Source organism: Mustela erminea, chromosome 1 (genome assembly GCF_009829155.1).
Source record: "Mustela erminea isolate mMusErm1 chromosome 1, mMusErm1.Pri, whole genome shotgun sequence".
In the NCBI taxonomy this organism is placed as follows: domain Eukaryota; kingdom Metazoa; phylum Chordata; class Mammalia; order Carnivora; family Mustelidae; genus Mustela; species Mustela erminea.
Window position 1 is genome coordinate 32,368,476 of NC_045614.1, and position 21,294 is coordinate 32,389,769.

A 21,294-nucleotide genomic window follows, 5' to 3' on the forward strand; every position below is an offset into this window, starting at 1 on the left:
ATTGATATTCTCTATTGGATGATGGATCATCCTAATGGTTTCCTTTAGTTCTCTAGACATAGTTCCCTATAGTTCTTTGCACATATTCATAATTGCAGATAAATCTGTCATTTCTTTTGCTTACTTTTTCCCTGTGTAATGGCCAGAGTTTTCTGTTGTTGTTGTTGTTTTTGTTTCTTTTTTAATGACTCATGATATTTTGTTGAAAACAGAACGTTTTAGATAACATATTGAAGCAATTACGGATACTGACCCCCTCCCTCCCTTTTCTGGAGCTTGATGTTATTGTTTATTTGTTTGGTGACTAGCTAGACAAGTTGAGTGAAATCTCTTTCCTCTGCAGTGAGCAGCCTCTGCTATTGCTACTCAGAGGGCATGAGTACCTTCTCTCTGAGCACCTGGCTGATTTGTATTTATGGTATCACACCCAGCTGTTAGCCTCCACTAATTGCTAGCTGATTGTTCTACCATTTTTGACAATAGCCTGGGGCACAAATTGCTCCACGGTTTGATTTAAGGTAGGGCTTCTTTGCAGGGGCAGGGTGTTCCCAATCTCTAAAGTGCCCCTCCCAGGGTGAAATCACAGCCCTAGACTGAGAGCTAGGTGGATAAGGAACCCCATGTTCTTGGCTGCATACTCCCGAAGTGAGCATCCATCACAACGATCTGTGATCGCGATAAGGGCATTAGGAGAGGGGTGGGTCGTGGTTCACATGCCACAGACTCACTCTTCTTACCAAGATTTAGTAGCTTTTCTTGAATAGATATTTCTGCATTTTCTACATGCCCTTGGGATAATTTTCAGAAACCTTAAATAGTTGTATCTTGTTTTTTTAAATAATGTTCACAATCAAATGATAATTTCCGTGGTTAAAGGGTCTCCTGTGCTCCCCTCCCTGTCATTCTGGAAACTGATGCACAGGACTGAATACATCATCGTATATTTTACTTGCTTATGTCACTCTATGTTCTGTCTCCTTACAGAGGCCTAAACAGTAAGCACTAGGGGATGGTAGGCAAGATTTTTCATTGAGCACTCAATTAAGCATTGAGCACTTTTCATTTTCATTGAGCACTCTATCCTCGAAACCCAGAACACTGCCTTGCACACAGTAGGCCCTTTAAAAACATGGTAGAATGAAGTGCCCAGTGACCCACGGCCTATCCCATGTCTACCATGGTCATAAACCACCACAGCCAATGAACCATTTAGGATGGTGACAATGATTAATAATTGGGGTCCTTTACATCCATGTAACATTTTTTTTTTTGCATTTTTTTGCAATTCTCTCACAACCCTGGGCAACTGTCACACCTGTGCATGTCATCAGGCAAGTGACTGATGGAGAGAAAAGAATGCAAAGAGCAGCTATGGTACACATACTTCTTAGCCCACCGTGCTGGATTCTTCCTGTTCCTTTGAATCTTAAATCTTCTTAGCATCTATAAATAGCTATGAAGAGCAGCTCATTTATCTGGGTTAAAAGAGAGTCCTGCTACAATGAAACTAGCCCTGGAATTGGAAAAGAAATCTGTATTTGATTCTGGGCTCCGGAACTCACAGTCTGTGTGACACGGGTAAGTTGCTTAACCTCTCTGTTTTTCAGAAGTCTTCTGTGAAACATGTGAGTCACAGTGATAACTATAAAACCTCTTGCTATAGGAGTTCAAATCATCTTCACAAAGCACTCTGCACAGTACAAGATGCAGCAAGGACACTCTGTCAGCATTAGACACTATTATTATTATCCGTTAAACAGTCATCACAGACCTGCCTCTGGCTCTGCAGGCAGATTGTTCGCGTGGTGCACTGTGCAAAATGGCCTTTTGAGAATGGCAGAAATAAGTCTTCCTGGCTTGCCGGGCTGAGAAAAAGCCCTGTTCAAGTTTGCTTCAGTCCCACTCCATCCTTCCACTCCTCGGACAAGTTCCAACTTGTCAACCTTCTGACTCAATGAGGCTCTTGAGGAGAACCTGGGAATCCTGCCTCAAGACCCTCACGTCCCTCAGGCAGGAAGTTCCTGGGAAAAGGCCCATCGTTTTCAACACTGCCTCCCAGCTACGACCTTGCTCAACAGAGAACCCAGCCAAGGCAAGGTCCGAGCTACAAAAAACCGGTAACACAACTTGAAACACCAGCAGAAATGGACAGTGGGAGAAGTTCAGTTACACACAGTCATGTCCTTCCTTAGAGAGAACCTGGCAGTGTTTGCCCTAACATGGGAGGATCCGATGCACTGAGACAGCCAGCGTCTGGAGAAGAGAAGAAAGGCCCCTTGATACCCAGGCATCTCTGGATAACAGGGGGTCTGTGAGGCAGGATGTATCCAAGGGCGAATCCTGACTCCGTCCCTTATTAGCTGTGGGAACTGCGGCAAGTCACTTTCCTTCTCTCAGCCTCTTCTAGCAGTCTCTGCCTCGTGGACTTTCTGGATTATAGGAGATACGACAGGTAAAACTGCCAAGCACACAGCAGGTTTTAAAGTTTTAAAAATTAATTTTTAATTTAAAACATTTAAATTTTTAAAAAATTTTAAAATATCTGAGTATAAATATGCCCTCAGTCACACTCTGGACTGTGAGGATGACCAGAGCTGCCCCCCACCCACCCTGGCCTGAACGGCCAGCAGCCCACAGGGTCAGTGCGCCTGGGCTGTGAGCTGCCTCCCCGCTGAGGCCCACAGAGCCCTTGACAGCCCAGAGGGTGTTCACACTGCCTTGTTGATTCTTCCCGCTCCCCTCGACACCGCAGCACAGCGAGGAGGAGCCCTGCTGGGGCATCCTCAGGGTCGCCGGAGGACAGGCCCGCATGGATATCGGAGCAGTCTGCCGTGGTGAATTATTTAGCAACCGCTCTCCATGGCAGCAGCCCCATTCATCCGGCAGGAGCCACATTCCTCGTCCCGTAAGTGGCACACGCAGAGCCTGCTGGCAGAGCCTTTACTGCTCAACTCAGCACAGCTGGGGAGGCCGTGCAAGGAAGGGCTGTTCGGAGCCTAGCCAGCAGGAAGACATGTGCACAGAGTGTTTGGCTAGCTGGGAGGAGGGGAGCAAACAGTCCTGGCCCCCAGAAACACCAGGGATGGAAGAAGCTTCGAGGCAGCTGCCCAGAAAAAACAGGAATGCTTCTTGGAGGGACCCTTTGGCAGAGCCAAATCAGAACCACCAGCTGCTACCCACAGACCTTCTAAAGGCCCAGAATCTTGGGAACTCTGAGATGATTGCTGTCAGGAAGACCTAGCCAGCCACAGGGCCATACGTTGGAGAGAAGATTTATAAGCCAGAATTATAGGTGACCTTTACAACATACCCAACTTCTAATATAATCCTCGGGACAATCATCCAGGTGATACCAATAGTGTAAGGAAACAGAGTTACAGACGAAGAAACGGATGCTCAGAGAAATCGAAATAGCTCTTAACGACATGCATTCCTCCGAGTCCTGATTCGATATCCTTCTTCTGTTCACGGCTGTCCTTAAAAATCTTCACGCTGCTTGCCGAGTTGGTCCTCCCTCTCCGTCCCATTCCATCCGAGATTTGGGGTTGATCTTGACATAAAAGATCTTCCTCCAGGATGAAGAGACAAGTTCCCTGTGCTTGTCATGAATGCAGCGTTAGCCCGCCACAGCCCCTCTTCATGGCCACACCGACGTGCGACAGACTGAGTACACCCAGCTAGAGCCGCCCTGTGGGCTATGCGGGTGGTCTAGGATGGATCTGGGTAAGTGTGCTGCTCTTATTTGAAGAAAGAGATGCTCTTCAAACTAGGAAATGCAGCAGATCTGTAGGACTAGGCGAACTCATAGCATCCTCCTCTGGGCCTGCAGTGCCTCAGGGAGTCTATTGTATGGGTTCTACAGAATTCATCCCTCCGGGGGCACCTGGGTGGTTCAGTGAGTTAAGCCTCTGCCTTTGGTTCAGGTCATGATCTCAGGGTCCTGGGATCAAGCCCCCGCATTGGGTTCTCTGCACAGTGAGGAGCCTGCTTTCCCCTCTCTCTCTGCCTGCCTCTCTGCCTACTTGTGATCTCTGTGTCAAATAAATAAAATCTTTAAAAAAAAAAAAAAGAATTCATCCCTCTGCCTTGACCAATGTAGTCACCCACATGATAGGCTGGGGGTTTTGAGACACTCCTGTAAAAAAACAAAAACCCTTACAGGGGGCTTTGAGACACCCCTGTAAAAAAACAAAAACCCAACAGAAAACCAAATGTGGCATATCTAAGCCCCAACTTCCCAAAGTGGACTCCTGGACTGGCAGCACTGGCATCACCAGGGAACCTCTTAAACACGCAGGTTCTCAGGCCCCACCTGGCCCCACCGAGTCCGAGGGGGAGCCCTCCAGGGGGTCTGCATGCAGGCTGAACTGTGAGATAAGGGTGCTCTGACGAACCCCCAGCACCTGCTGTGGAAAGCCGACAAGAGGAAGAAGGGGCAAGACGGGATGCCCTCCAAGGGGTCCAGCATGGTCAGCGGGGGGTGGGATTCAACCCACTTCTGTTTTCCTGGGCCTGTATCAGAGGTAGGGAAACTGCAAAGAGCCAAACAGGATAGATGTTGGGCTCTGAAGGCGCTACACTCTCCCACCCAATGACTCAGCCCGGCTCCTGTGGCGATCATCGGCAAACCAGCACGAGGGGGCCTGAGTCCGGTAAACCTTTAAGCAGGTGCCAGCCCAATCTGGGCTGCGGGGTGTGGCTCGCCAGCCCAACATCCGCACAACAGCTTCTCTTCTCAAAAAAAGAAAAGAAAAAGCCTCAGAAGATCTGGCCATTCTAAGCTCAAGTTCCCAAGACCCACTGATCAGGTAGACCCACTGAACCGGACAGCCTTCCTTAGGCTGGGGACACTCGGGTTCTCCACGGTCCCCTATCTCTTCCCTCCCAAATACCAGGGCAGAAAGTGAGTTCCCATTGCTATCCTGCTCATTGTCTCATTCACCTATTTATACCGACATAAATGTGCATTTGTCCATATATGTGCGCACATGCATATGTGTAAGTGCACGCGCGTGTGTACATATGTATATTTTAACATTCACAGCTTTCGGTACATTTACACAATGGGAGCTATCGCAATGATCTCTAACGGGCTTTAATATCACAGTAGGTGGAAGCCCGGTTTTGAATCCTTGCTCTGTCCTTGAAGCTGTAACTTGAACGGGAGTCTGACCGTCTCAGAGGCACGGCTTCCTCGGGTGTCCAAATGCAGAAGCCGCCGCACCCAGGGTCACTGTGAGAACAAGCGGCCGAAAGTCTGGGACAGCAGCGCATAGGACGCCCGCAGGACTGGGCCAGCAGAGCAAAGGGTTTGTTTGGTTTTGTTTTCTCCTACATCAGGTGTTTAAATGATTCCTTAAATCAAAATGGGTACTAATCCAGGGCACTGGTCCTGTCCTTATCCACCTCACACCCTGTGCCTGAGAGACCGTGGTGAGACCCCTGCCTGTGTCTTACTTTGCTAAGATCGGCTGGAGGGTTCTTCGGAAAGCTCAGGACGCCAGGTGTGACTTCTGATCATCGTCTCTTTTCTGTGAGCCGCTCAAGGGGTCCGAGGTCTTAAGGGAGCCTTCCAGCCTCATCCAGTTTTCTTTCCTCTTCTTCCCATTTCACATGGACCCAAATAAATAAATAATGCGCGCATAATGATATTCATCTTTTTTTTAAAATCGAATGAAAAGGGCCTATTTATTGTGACTTCTTAGCAGTCTAGCTGGAACTCCGCATTTTAAGTTACATGAAGCAAGCACAGCATTTTGAACACTGCCTTTCTCTCTTTTTTCTTCCTTCTTCCACAAAGGAAGTTCCTCTACCAAACTACCTCCGTCTTTCTTCCAATTACACTCTCTTCCCACCCGATCTCTTCTAGAAAATGTCTCTTGAAAGCAAATACATCAATCTTTAACTCATCTGGGTGGTAGGTTTCACAGAGAATCACAAAGATGCTTTGATTGGTTACACAGTTAATTTTCCATTTACATTACAGAGCAACAATTTACTCTACAATAAAACTAACCAACCCTGGGAGTCCACTTCAGCCAACGCCTTGGCCGGAAGCCAAGCTTCCTGGATTCTTTCATTTCTATCACCCCAACTCCCGTTACTTGCACCAGTTACCCTTCCTTCCCAGTGGCTTCTCCTGGGATGCCTTTCACCCACGCCCTCCCCCGCGTGTCTAAGACACCGAGCACCAGTCCATGAATGGTGGTCTGTGGCTCCCGCTGGCGTGCACAGTGGAACCAAGCATGCACCTGGCCATCTGTAAGAGCACAGGCCGACCAAGAGGTTTATAAAAGGGAAGGGAGGCAGTGATGACAGAGGGGTATAAAGATATGGAGCTCTCACTTATGACCCAGTCATCCCAGGAGAGAGAATGAGGACCTCCATATGCGAGATGGGAAACGGGCGTGATGGAACAGAACGTGGGTCCATCTTGTCCTAAGGTCTGTGGCTGACAAACACAGGGATGGACGGAGAGGGTCCTGCTGTGGTGCCCATGTGAGCACCACTTTAAGGACAGGGCTGTCACTACTGGAGGATGGGCTCATGTTTTTTAACTTCTAGGGACAATGGTGAAGACGGTGCTTCTGGGCTGGGCCCAGACCAGGGATTCTTGACCTTAGTATTATGGTCTGTGTCAGACAATCTGAACCAGGTAATTCTTGGCTGTGGGGCTCTGTGCTACATACTGTATAGTGCTTATTAGTGTCTCTGGCTTCTATCCACCAGGGGCCAGCACACCCCCTTTCCTAGAAATGCCTACAAACATGGTCAAATGTCCCCTGGGGGACAAAAATGCTCCAGCTGGGAACCAGTGGTCTAGAAGTAGTTCCTACTTTGCCATAAGTTATTAACTGCCTCTTTGGGGACCACATGCAGTACAGGTGAAGAGCACAGAGTATCAAACATACCTGCGTCAGAATACTCAGGTCTCTCACTTACCAGCTCTGCGGCCTTAAATGAAATATTCAATCTCTTTGAGCTTTTCGGTTTAAAATGGGACAGAGTTTTATATTTTGAGGCTTAAAGGAGAATATGCAGATGAAGGCTTTAGCAGAGTGCCTGACATAGTAACAATGTGATAATGGCAGCCACTGTTACTGCGATTAAGAAAAAACAGATGTTAGAAGGTGTCTAACCGCCTCCTCTCATAGATAAGTACGCTGAGGCTCAGAAATAGGAGGTATTACTTCTAATTAGGACTTGTTCTACTTCCCCAAGAATACACAATTTTGGCCGCTGCTCCAAATGCCCAGGATCATTTCGGCCCCATAAAACTGTATCTTGGAGGCTCCTAGTATCTTATTTCTGTACTTCCCCTATCCTTTCGTCTCATAATTGCTAGGATTCCAATCTGTGGCGTCAAATTATGGAAAGGGACAAGCTGAGTCTCTTAGGGAAGGACCTACCATCCATTTGGCCGAGTGATGAATCCAAGACAAAAGAAAACAGGAGATCAAGAAGAACTTGCAGAAATCACAGAAGGCTCTGAGAGACCCTTCTAGCATTTTTGCAGTTACAGTATTTTGGGCCCAATAGTCTGTTGAAATCAACCCTGGGGGCGAAATACACCACGTTGTTTGATTTTGCTCAGTGAAAATGTTTGGGCCACCACTTGGTAACCGCGGCCAGAAACCCCGTGATCTCAGTTCAGGCAGAAAAACACCATCTTGATACTCTCCAGTTTATACCCTCATTTGTGCCTTGTCATTCTAAGGGAAGTTATAAAATGAGCTGGCTGGTGGAGGAAGTCATGTAGTAACTAATGTGGTAATTAGTCTCTCACTTGAAAATGTCTGGGATAATTATCAAGTCATATTTAGAAGGGAGATCTCCCTGGCTGGAATCGACATTCAGTTACCCTGGATTTAGGGGACATGTCCTAGACCTTCTGATGTTGGCCACTAGGTGATGAAAATGAAAGGAAAAACAGTGATAAGCCTAGAGGGAAAAAAATTGAACGGCTGGTGTGTGTGTGTGTGTATGTGTGCGTGTGTGTGTGTGTGTGTATGTGTGTGTATGGGGAGGGTACAGAAAAAAAATGGGTATGGGTCAATTAATATATTCCTTTAAGAAACCACAGTTTAGCACGATCTAGGCTTCATTTGATCACCAGGATACAGGAAGAATAAGGCGTAGTCCTTGACTCAAGTGGATCCCGGCTCAAAGGAGAAAGATACAATTGCATACGTAATACATATACCTATTACACTGAGGTTCTCAGTAGACCAATGGCTCTCAACCAGATTGGCACAGCATACTACAGTGTACGCTGCGTGTTTAAAAATTGGGCTGTCAGGGCGCCTGGGTGGCTCAGTGGGTTAAGCTGCTGCCTTCGGCTCAGGTCATGATCTCAGGGTCCTGGGATCGAGTCCCGCATCGGGCTCTCTGCTCAGCAGGGAGCCTGTTTCCTCCTCTCTCTCTCTGCCTGCCTTTCCATCTACTTGTGATCTCTCTCTGTCAAATAAATAAATAAAACCTTAAAAAAAAAATTGGGCTGTCAAACCTTGACCAATGTGTATTAAGTTATTTTGCAGTTAAAGATAAACACTAGAACGTTGATATCCTGCCCTAAAAGATGCGGAATTCAGTTATTTAGTCACTTGGTATCAATGGAGTGAATTAATAGTAAGAAAAGGTAAGCACAGGGTAATTTCAAGCCCATTTTTCTAAAAGAAAAATTGTGTGTCCATTGGATAGATGACATTGGAAAATTTTTTTTCAACTTTCCAAAGCTTGCTTAAAAAAAAAAAAGTTCAATTCTATTCCATTTTTTTTTCCTATTCTATTTCCATTCCATGACTTTTAAAATGACCTGCCAAAAATTCTAGTATTTCCAAGAGTTCCACAACTAAAAGGGTTGAGGGGTAGCAGAAGAAGGACAGGAGAACCACCCCCGGGGTATCCCTAGGCTTCTCAATCTGGAACGAACCAGGGGAAAATGTATTAGAATTCTTTGTCATCAAGGCTATATAAATGCTAGTGGCCTTGTCTCCTACCACCCACCTTCTACTTTTGGAGCATTCCGAGGCCTCAGAAATCCATGCTCCATGTGTCTCCTGCAATGTCTACCCGGAATCCAATTCCGTGTTCATACCGACAGAAGGTCTTAAAGCCAAAGGAGAACCTTGAAGGGGAGAGATGTGTTCAAGCAGACTTCAGGAAGATACCCTTGAGCAATTCAAGGGTTTTGACTCGGTGATAAAACTATTCCCTCCACCAAGCCAATCACTGAAATCCAAGAAAGCACAGGGGAGATTCCTCTTTCGGACCGTCCCACAGATGGTCCCTGAGAGAGTTCCAAATCCAGTATAACTGGCAAGCTCTGCATTCTCTAGCTGAGGGTTCTATGGTTTGAAACCCAATTCTGGCCTCAGAGCTTTCAGGTGATAGCGGAAAGCACGGATGAAAGCACCAGGTATGTGAATCACCATGTGGTCTCCCTTGGCCAGGTATTTCGGCAAAGATGACTTTCTCCTTTTAACGGCTGTTCACTGAGACTTTTCCTGTCCGTCTGGTCTCTCCCGAGTATCCCTAAAGACCAAGTCCTTCCTGTGTACACCCCCTCCCCTGGAAAACCTCATGGCCATAGTCATCATTTGAAAATTGTCCCAGAGATCTTGGTGACGCTATTAAAAACAGAGCTCGAGGGGCACCTGGGTGGCTCAGTGGGTTAAAGCCTCTGCCTTTGGCTCAGGTCGTGATCCCAGGGTCCTGGGATCAAGCCCCTGCATCGGGCTCTCTGCTCGGCAGGGAGCCTGCTTCCCTTCCTCTCTCTGCCTGCCTCTCTGCCTACTTGTGGTCTCTGTCTGTCAAATAAATAAATAAAATCTTAAAAAAAAAACGGAGCTCGAGATGAGATCACATCAGGTAACCCTCACCCTCACCCCCAGACACACCCCCACGTTTGGATGTTAGAATAAAATTCTCTTTTTGTTTTGATCTTCTAGTTTCTCCACGTGATAAGGCCTGTGGTCTGGGTTCAATTACATCGTGGTTTTATTTTTTTTTTTAATTTTTTTATTATTATTATTTTTAAAGATTTTATTTATTTATTTGACAGAGAGAAATCACAAGTAGACGGAAAGGCAGGCAGAGAGAGAGGGAAGCAGGCTCCCCGCTGAGCAGAGAACCCGATGCGGGACTCGATCCCAGGACCCCACGATCATGACCTGAGCCGAAGGCAGCGGCTTAACCCACTGAGCCACCCAGGCGCCCTACATCGTGGTTTTAAACGTTTTGTGTGCAACAGAGTGACATGGAAGGCCTGTTACCGAGAGACCTGGGAGCCCTAACCCCAGACTTTTCCACTTGGTAGTCGGTCTGGGATGGGTGGAGCCAGAGAATTTCCATTTTGAACATGTTTTCCTAGGACGGCGAGGCTGATGCTGCTGATCTGGGGCTCACACAGTGCGGACCACTTGAGAGGTTTAGCTGGGAGCCAATTCACAGCCAAAGGTCGCACTTACCCATGCCTTGTCCCTACCTTTGTTTCAATAAAGTCTGGGTAAAACGTGGTTCTCGAAGTTCTCAGGTTTCCCTGGGCTGTCCTGTCCCCTAATACAGGGAGAAATCCCCGAAGAGGGGGTAGGTAGGACCTACCCACAGGGTTCATTGCCGGGTTTAACCAATACTTATTCACGGGAAGGTCTTCGAGGGTCAACCTGAGGTCCATTTTTCAACACTCACATATTTGGGATCCCATATTCGAACATCTCATTTTGTAGATGAAAACCCTGAAACCCAAACAGGTCATGTGACTTGCCCAAAGCCACCAGGCCAGCTGGCTGTACCTAGCAGGGCTGCACCTGGAATCTGGGCCTCTTGATAGGTGAGTTTCCGGTACATACTTCTCCAGAAGGCCAGACTCTCCGATCAGGTGATAACATTTTAAGCATCTGTATAATGTTTTTTTCCTCATTTGAACAGGAAGCTCCCAAAATACAGTTTAATAATTGCAGCCATTACTATGCATGCATTTTAATGTGCAAGGAAGATCAAAATGAGGTTCATTTTCGGGCAGCCCTATCCTATTTATACTACCTTGCCCTGTATTTATAGGCTACCGATTACCTTTAAGCCTTCTGATTTTAAAAGAGTAACACTCTGAAATGACTATTATTCTCAAGGGATAAAGACATTTTATTTTGCAATCCTTTTGTCTTGCATCATATATAACCTCCTGAATGGTAGGTGGATTCTTTTGATTCCATTGTTTAGCTATGCAAAAATTTGAGGCAATTAGGAGGCAGGCACAAGTTTTTTCCCCTAACTTCATACGACACCATTTCAAAGGAGGGAGTGCGTAGCTAAATTATCATAGGTCATAATTTTAGTGACCCGGGCCCTAGCCCTGACGTAGGATAAAATGAACTGTTCTCCTCCTGAAGTTTCTTTAGCCTTGTGATGAGATACAAAGACTTTCACGAGACATAGGCTTTTGGGTGCGCGATACTACTGAGCTGACAACTCAAATTGATTTTTAATGAAGAAAATTAATTCAATTAGGAATTACAGCGTGGAATTTCATTTTCTAATGGGCCTGAAACACAAGTGACTGTGTAAAATAATTTTGAGATCAAAGGGACTTTGGGTCTGGACTGGTTTTCACCAGCTTGTCACTGACTGGGAAATCAGCCATTCGTTCTTCAGACAGATCAGGAAGACTGAAGGCCTCCCTTGGTTGGCACACTCCAGCCCACAAAACTTTGAAGCCCACCCTCTATCAAACTTATGTAACTGAAACTTCACTCGCTGAACATTTGTGCAATCAACAAGCGGAGCACTTGGTACTTCTTTTTTTAAAAAGGCAGCCCACCATCTCACCAGATAAAAATTTAAATGCACATTAGAAATAATTCACTTAACATCAGTTAATTTTCATGAGTCATTCCCACTAACTTCTTGCTAATGATCTGTCTTGGCAGAAACTTGCTTCACCTAACTCCTCTTCTGTCTTCCTTACTCATTTCAAGGAAAGCATTTAATAATGGGCAAATGGCAACTAATTAGGGGGCGGTGGTGGGGGGGGGCGACTTCCAATCAACTCCAAAGGGAAACTGCCTCTCTTCCCCCAGTAAATTCCCAATCAGAAAGGACCGAGGAAAGTTAATTACTGTGTAGCAGCATGTGGCTATGGGGACATGGACACATTCAGGCAGTTGCTGGCTAATAATTAAAGTCCCCCATGTGAAGAGCAAAAGGTCAACCTCTGTAGCGATCAGGCAGGTGGTGACTTGAACCACAGATCAATCACCATTCACATCAAAGGAAGGAGACAGGTAAAACCAATGAGACAAATCCAGCTGGAAAAATCTGTCCCCTCATTTGATAATGTATCACCCCTTTTTTAAAAGCCACCCCCCACACACACACTATTCCCTTTTGCAAAATGCAGCAAATATTCCAATGGACTCTCTTAAGGAAACAGAATTTAACAACAATAGAAATAGAAATCAGCATCACTCACTACCTTGGCTGATAACAGGACTTAAGGAAAGCAGAAAAATATGCTGAGAATTTAACCCTTAAAGGAAATTCTTTCTGGATCCTTACCCAAAGCTGTGATTTAAAGTAAACTCCTTTGATAACCAAATTTATCAGACATTTCCTCAACAGGATTTACTACCGTAAAGAAAAACACATACATTAGCATTCTAAGGGGGGGAGGGGATGATAACCATAGTACTGGCCATCATCTTGTCAGACAGAGACTCAGTATGAAATATTATTCCTTGCCAGTAAACCACACAACCAACTGTTGGTTACTGCCAGGCTCAGCCCCCCGAAAGGAGAGAAGCTACATGGTAAATGCCTTGAGGACTGCACCGCCCTTTGCCCGGAGCCCTACAGCTCACCAGTTCTGGTGCACCCCCAGAATACCCTGTTGTCCAGGCTTGAATCCACTTTCGGGCACTTGGCAAGGCTGTTCCTCTCACCGGCCCTGCAATGGTTGCTTCCTCGGGCAGAGACGTCTCTGCAGAACACAAGACGTGTCGCAGAGCCCTCTGCGCAGGAGACCATGGCTAGCCTGCGTTACTCGGGCAGCGTATCAGTGCATAAATTGCTTTTGCACAGAGCTTCAGTTCCACCCTCCTCGACGCTTGGTCTTTGGGGTCTTTTTCCACTGATTTTCCTGAACAGAAAACAGAAGCTAAATACTTGCTCAAGGCCTGACAGCTTAAGGAGCAGAGGCAGAAGGGAACTCGGGATTTCAGAAGCCGTCACCGCTTTCCTTCCCTCGATCACCCAACGAAAGGCTGATTTTCGGTCTCCACCATAGCATTACCCAACAGCAGGTTTTGTGGAAGGCTCCGCAAGCCAGGGGCCACTCCTGGGTCTGCGTGACAGGTTCTCCTTGCGCAGCCATATCCTCCTGGGGCTGTCCTTAGCTTCTTGCCTATGGGTCTTTTCTGACATTGGCAAATATCCCCGTGAGAGAGGGAAAAGTGGACCACACCGGGAGCCACCCGGCTAGAGAGGGGAAGGTCACCTTGCCTGGAGGGAGGCATATGGCCTACATCAACTGACCAGAACATCCCATGCCACTCTCCTCTGCCCTTGATTAGCCCAGGACTGTGTATGTCAACAGGACAGGGCCAATCAGTATTTTCCCCTCCATGGGGAGGGCGCTGATAAGGACCCTTGGAAGTGTGAGAAAGTCTTGCTCCTTAAATCCTCACACTCTTAGGACGGAAGCTGCCCATGGTCATCTCTGGGGCAGGCTGGAGAGAGGAGACCTGGAAACCAAGCCAATACAAAGTGGTACAGATGCAGAGAAGAGAGACAATCCCTATGACATTGTGCAAGAACACGCCCCCAGCAGTGCCTGAAATAAGGACCAGCCCTCCCGACCGCCATGAGCCAATAAAGTCCCTCTTGGCTTAAACTGCTTTGACGTGGAATTCGGAACCTGGCAACCCCTGGAGGCCTCCTTCAGTGCAGTGTGTGAAGCCCGGTGTCGGCCTCCCTTCCAGCAAAGAATGCAAACCAGACTCCTATTGCAGGCTAGCAAGGCCTTACGTGCCCTGACCTCCCCCCCCCCCCACCCATCCTTGCTCCAGCCCCAAGGTCCCTCTACACCCTAGGCATGCTCTGTACGTGCTGATCCCTCTGCCTAGGACATGACCCCAGTCCCCGCACGCCTTCTTTCCTCCAAGTCTGTCTTCAGCACACTGTCTCTGGAGGGAGAGCTGTAGTCACAAGCCACTCCTTCCTGAACCTTTCTGCTGAGAGGCAGACATTCCATTTTGCACATAGGCCAAGAACTACGGGGAGGGGTTAGAGGTCAGGGACTTGCTCGTGTCTCGGTGTCTGTTCCTCACTGCTGTTCCTCCTGATCTGCGAGTCTGAAGCTTTCAATTTCCAAGTCTGAGTCTGGGCCCCTTCGCCCGTATCAGGTTTGCCTTGGAGCAGAGCAGCCTGGTTACATCTGGAGACTAAAGCTAATAACATTTCACATCTTGAATTCTAGTTTGTCCAAGACACCACAAATATTTACTAAGCTCCTAATACATGCCATGCCCTGTTCTAGGCTCTGGGGACACATCAGTGCGCACAGAAGACACATCCCCCTGCTCTGACGAACCATCCAAGGTTGGGGTCTCTTACCCCTTTAGATGCAGACAAGATTTATTGCTTTTCTGGTCAGACATTCCTATGGGTGAATTCATATTTTAATGGAACATACTGGAGACGTTACCACATAGTGACTAGGAATGTGTATGAATCAATCCAAGATGGTCTTAAAAAAAAAAAAGTAAGGGCATAGCCTACACCTATGCCAACAGTCATCCCTCATCTCTAATATACGCCTCTTTTCTTTGGAATCTGACAGACCTTCAGGCCTTTGCTCCACCACTGCTCTTGTGAGGTCAGTTAACCACCCTGAGCTTCCACTTCCTCCTCTGTAAAACAAAGGTCACCACAGTTTCCTGTCTTAGAAGACTGCTAGAAGGATTCAATGATGTGCTTCAACAGGACACTCAACAAAATGAAAAAAAGAAGAGGCATTCAACATAGGGAGGGACTCTGAAGCAAAAAGCCTGTGAAAATGACTTCCCCCACCAGGTCTCTCTTTCAGCCAAGTTCATCCTTGGTCCTTACTGACTATGCCCAGCCAGGTCCACCACATGCCTGAGGGGCCCAGCAGAAGCATGCCCCCTCCCCACCCACTGGCTGACTGGCTAGAGAACACTGAGCATGACGTAGTAGCTGATCTGAGCACCAGAGTGGAGGGCAAGACGCCACCATCATCCCAGTGTTAATCCTTTACATCTAGGAAGTGGTTTCCTCCATGGAAGGACTGGTCTCTGCTGGCCAACAGCACTTCTGCTCTGGGTTTCAATACCCAAGCACATAGCTCTCCCTGGGGTTTCCATTATCCCTTTCCTACCAATCCAGGAGGCAAGAAACACAGCAGCCTGGGAGCAATCAGCAAGCTTACAGTCAAGACCTGGCACCAGATCTCCTCAAGTCTTCGTCCTCCCGTGAGCCGGGGTTTCCTGAGGGGCAAATCCTAGGTGGATTAGATTGGGGTCAACAAACTTGCTCTGTGGAGGGTCAGAGAGTCGAGCTTTTGGGCTCTGAGGGCATGTAGTTCCTACTGTCTCTGCCACAACTATTCAACTGTGCCCTCGCAGTAGGAGAACAGCTATAGAGAAAGAGAGAAGACATAAACGAACGGGCCAGAATGTGTTCCAACAAAACGGTGTACAAAAAAGACCGCAGGCTGGATGTGGCTAGAGCGCCAGACTTTGCCGACCCCCAAGCTGATGATCTTTTCATGGTACCTTCAGTTCTGAAAGTCCATGATTCAGGGATTCAAGTGTCCCCTCCAGTTGGGCTTTGTAGGAAGTCTCAAAGGCTAGAAAGTTCGAGGTTAGGATTAAAAATTCAAAAGATAGTGACAACGGCTAGCACTGAGGAAGTGACTGCTGTGTACCAAGTACTGTCCCAGTGGCCTTAGGGGCACTATCTCCTCCTGTCCGCAGAGCGATCTGTTGAGCCAGAACGAATCCATTGTACAGGCAGAGAAACAGACTCAGGCTGGGTGAGCGCCCCAGTCGACATCATCAAAGTGGCACGTGGCAGAACTGGGATGTGAACTACTGTCTGACTCCAACGTCCTTGCTAAAAACTAGCCAACTATGGGATCATCGCAAAGTTATTCAGAGACCTACTCCTGCTGGTCGCTCCGCCCCCTACCCTGGTTATTGTTCCGTGAACCCTCGAGAAGTTCACGTGAGAAACCCTGTTCTGGCATGCCACATAAATTAAAAGGTTGGCCTAAAAATAACACAAAAGTTCACTACTCTAGATGATGAATTGCTTTTTAATGCATAATAATTGACTCCTTGACCAGCTCAAGACCTTACAGCGGCTGGAATACCTACAGCATGCCTTATTTGGTAGGTGACCACGAGACAAGCGCTGGGTCTGCGGAGGCCATCTGCACTCTCTCACCCAGCCTCACACAACTCCATTTAAAGAATCTTTTCCAGTAAGAAGAACGGGGGAGAAAAAAAAAAAAAAAAAAAAAGAAGAGCCAAGGGTTTACCTCTTACTATGGTTTATCATAATTAAACCCATCATAAACAAAACTAACCAGAGACAGTGGCCTTGGAAAAAAAAAAAATCGAAGGGCAGCTTGGAATGTGCCTGGGACCTGCCGGCTGATTGCTTGAGAGGCGTTTCAAGGTAGGGCGCCTCTCAATACTTCATCCCCTGCCGTGCGCTGTCTCACCGTCTTCAACTTCAACCAAGTCTCCTCCAGCAACTGGCGGTGACTCCAGCAGTCTCCCTGGGCCCCTCAGAGAGAGCGAAGTCTGTCATCATAGAGGGGCAGGTTTCGCCTCGGCCCCGGTTCCTTTCTCTCTTTGGTGGCAGACGACTGCACTCTCCATAGAGTTCCGGTGTCCACAGCAGGCACAGTGAAAATGTTAATGCAACAATTCAATAAATATTTAATGGCTCCTTCCTTAGCTTGCTGATGCGATCTTGCAGGAGCCTCATTACTAAAACCTACTTTTACCTCCTCTTTTATTTATGAGGTTTATTCCTTTCCATTACCATATAGAGCCCAGCGCAGACAAACCAAAGTCCCGAATACAGTAGAAAGAGGAACAAACAATTCAATAGCAGACCATCAAAACTCAGGGTGAGTCGTCTCCTAGCAAGAAGCTTTGCGCCTGGCCCCCAACTTGGCAGACAAGACTGAGCTAGACGAGAAGCCGCCTCAGGAATAGGGACCCGCTATTTTTACGGTGATGGGAGATGAACAAGAAGACAGGGTTCCCGAATCCATTTCTCACCTCCTCTCTAGACAAGGCAAAGTATTTATTATTATAGTAGATTGTGTTACATCTTTGACCAATAGTGATCTGTTTCAGCGGCTTTCATTCTTCCCATCCACACGATCCTACTCACGGAGTCCAGCTCAAATGTCCCCACCTCTTGAAAACTCTGCCCATTTCTCCCCCCAAGTCAAAAGGAATCATTCCCCCTGTGGTAATCCCATGTGCTTTGTTGAAAATGCCATTACGGCTTTTAGCTTACAGAGTGACTTAAGTATTACAGTCGAAAGAAGTAGAGTTAAAAGTGAAGACTCAACTTCAAGTGCATGGCTTTGCCATGTACAGCCCTGTGGTCTTGAACAAGTTACTTACTCTGTCAACACTGTACTGACTTGTCTTTAACATGGCAATGATGACAGTACCCCAAAGGGCTACTGTGGGATTATGGGAGTTAAATGATTTGGTACTTCGTGAGCACTCAAACGTTCTCATAGCAGGACATCTGTACCTGTATCTGTATTTATATACTACTCATATGTATACAGACATACAGACATACATATGGGTATAAAGTTTCAGATTCCATCCACATAGAGGGAATATGTAGAAGTATGTTGTATACATAGTAAGCAGAAGTGAGGTCTCATACCCACTTTTTCCCAGCTTCCCATTCAGCGTAAGATGTTGGGAGCCTGCTTGGCTAAATGCCAGACCACAGTAGCGAGTAGAGTCACTTTAGAAGTCCACACGCCCAGGCACCGTTTCCTTGCTCCTATGTCCTTGCTTCCCTGCAGCTTGGTAGGTAAGCGGGCTTATCGCAAGGCCCGTTGCCCTCCTCTCTGCATGAGGGAGCTTGATGGTCACTGTATTTGCTTTCTGTTCTATGTGACTGCTGACAAACTTTGGTAGGATTCTCATTTTTATTCATGTTTAGGGGGAAGAAGGAGGTGTCACTGAGGCTTTACCCACAGCCACGTGCCCTGGTACGCCTTCACCCGGCTCTCCACTGAAGGATGATGGTCATCAACCTTCCTTATAGGTACTCTAGGAACGCCTTTGGAAGGATCAAGGATACACGTCACTCATCACTTCATTCCTTATGAGAGGTCCACGCGGACCTCTCCACGACGCTTAAGGGCAGGCTTAGGGAGAGGGACAGAAGACTCTGGAATTGCAGAGACATGGCTCAAATCCCAATCTGCTCCCTCATGGCCCTGGGGAAGATGGCACTCTCTTTAAGGCGCACCTTCTGCCCTTGTTACACATGGCAGAGAACTCTAGCTCCTGATCCTAACCTCTCTCCTGTCCCCTCAGGAGGTAGGATTCCAACTGTTCTCTGAGCACACTACCAGGGGGAGTAGACAACCTCTTCTGTAGAGGTGTGTGATCATGTGACCCTCATTGGCCAATGAGAGAGTAGTCGGACTGGGGAACACTTCAAGAGGTCTCCTTAAAAAAGAGAAGGTATGAGCCTCTTCCCACCTTTATTCTTGCTTATGGAGATGCAAACGTGATGGCAGTAGCTGGCAAGGGGGTGATTCTGATGACAGAAGCCATACGCTGAGAGTGGCAGGGCAGAAAAAATAAACCTAGGTCACTATGACACGGTGAAGCTGCCAGGTCAGCCCTCACAGTCACCGCTACACCCCTTTTGCAGGGAGAAAAAGAAATGCCTGACACATTCATGCTGCTGCTGAGTTTTTCCCTGTCCTCTGCAGCCCAGCTTCAGCATTACGGATACATGAAGCTCCGCCACAATGTAAATTAAACTATCTATGGCCTACAGGCCAAATCCAGCCCACTACCTGGCCCAGGAGTGAAAAGCGATTTTCTGAGATAAGCACTTGCCATCGATTTCATGACAGGGAATAGTAACGCCAATCTCCACCTCCTCAAAAAAGAATTTCATTCTTCTGATTAGCAGACCTGTATTATGAAAATGTCATGCTCACTGATTATCATTACATTGGGAATTCTGTCAACAAAAATTGTGGGGAAATCTGTCCTATTGTTACGTAAGTACCTACATAGTGTTCACGATTTTGCCTCTTTACTTGCAAAACCTAAAATATTTACTGTCTGGCCCTTTACAAAAAAACAAAAAAGATCTGTTGACCCATGACAGCAACCCACGACACTGCTGGTCATATAAAAAAAAAGCTTAAGGGACGCCTGGGTGGCTCAGTGGGTTAAAGCTTCTGCCTTCGGCTCAGGTCATGATCCCAGGGTCCTGGGATCAAGCACCGCATCGGGCCCCGCATCAGGCTCTCTGCTCAACAGGGAGCCTGCTTCCTCCATTCTCTCTCTGTCTGCCTCTCTGCCTGCTTGTGATCTCTGTCAAATAAATAAAAATCTTTAAAAAAAAAAATTAAAAAGGCTTAATAAATGGCAGCTACTACTATAACTAAATCTCCAAAGGAAGTTGGCCTAGAAGTTGCTCAATTATTTGCCCATTTTTGTGAGACATTATCATCCTCTAGAAAAGTATGCCTTGATTCTTTGTTGACTTTAACAGATAAGACATCTCCAGAGTCAACCTCACCCTTCCCAAACAGCCCCACTTTCTTTCCCACTTCTTGGTCACCAGGCAATACAAAGTAAACACAAGAGCATAACAAAGACACTCACAACGTATTGTTTCCCATGCCTCCCTCCCCACTCCACTTGTCATAGACATATTCGAAGGCCGCCTATCACAAAAAGGGACAAAATGAGCACGACAAAGGAACCAGACAAGCCTAATTTCATAATTTCATTGAGATCTCATCTCTCTGAATGTGTTGGTCACTATACCTAATATCCATCTTATATTTCCCCAGAGAATTCTGGATTTGACATGTATAATCTGGCACAAATTAACAGAACCCCAGGCAAAGCGACAAATGGGATTCTACCATTCACCGTATGGTAGTAATGCTTCATCCATGACCAAACTCAATTCAGGGACCTAGGAGAGACTCTCTCATGCATGTAATACCAGGAACAGTTGAAGCATGAGTTCCAACCTTCCCCAACAAAAGGAAAACCGCATGGCTGAGTTAAACCAGCAGCTTCCAACCTTCATCAGCCACGGTGCCAGGTTTTTGGCTCATGCGCACATCACACCACCAGTTTGCGCCAACTCCTCCCTCCACCCTTCTGCCCCCAACCTTCAGCCGGACTCGCTCTAATCTATAAGACAGTTTGGGTTGCTCCAAATGCCAGGTTTGGGATTATGAAATGGGTGTGTAGGATTACTTCAGGAGAGCCTCAGATGGAGAAGGAAAGGGCCATCTGTGGCGCATCTCATCTCTCCTTAAGACAGTCGGGGAGGAAGGGGCGGACTTCCCACTGGCAGCGGAGGCACAAGTAAAAGAGGGACGTGCCAGGAGGTGGAGCTGTGCCCCTGGCTGGGTGTTGCATACTTTGAAATGACCACATCTGGTCCCAGCCCACTGAAAGAGAATTTTGCAGTGTGGTGGTTCCAAAAGATTTCAACCATCAGGGAAACGTCGGCTTGGCCAACAGTTTAGGAGTGTGGTGGGTAGAAGGGAAGGAGAATGAGTCCTTCAGAGCAGCCATGACCTTGGTTAGGAGATGTTCTCTGGGTGGTGAGCTCCTAAATTAGCACGCTACGTGGGTAAAAAAGAGGTCTTGATTCAAAGTACTGTGGATTTTGTTCCAGCCTTGGATAGTCCCCAAAGGATATGTACTAGAGTGACCAAAGTAGTGTTCTTTGTAATAACCTCTAACTAGAAACTAACCAAACACCCACCAACAACTGAACAGATACATTGTGGTCAAGGAACGGAATACTAAGCAATTAAAATTAATGATCTACAACTACAAACAACAAAATGATTGAACCTCACAAACCAAATGTTGAGTGAAAGCCAGATTCAAAAGAGTACCTACTGTATGGGTCCATTTAAGATATCAAAACAGGAAGAATCTATGATGCTAGAGGGAAGGAAGGAGGATGGTTAGTGTAAAGAGCCCAAAGAGGGGGACGCCTGGCTGG

The 21,294-nt window shown here is 47.0% G+C and overlaps 1 protein-coding gene across 4 annotated transcripts in view; it reads right to left on the reverse strand.

Annotated features, from left to right (window-relative positions):
- The window catches only part of PRICKLE2 (prickle planar cell polarity protein 2), a 320,192-nt gene that overhangs the window by 126,515 nt on the left and 172,383 nt on the right, over positions 1–21,294 (reverse strand). The window contains exon 2 of one of the 4 annotated variants that reach the window (XM_032324400.1): positions 12,858–12,976. The exons of the other annotated variants lie outside the window; for them this stretch is intronic. The gene's annotated coding sequence lies outside the window, so the exon portion shown is untranslated. The remainder of the gene's footprint in view (positions 1–12,857; positions 12,977–21,294) is intronic. 4 annotated transcript variants of the gene reach the window in all.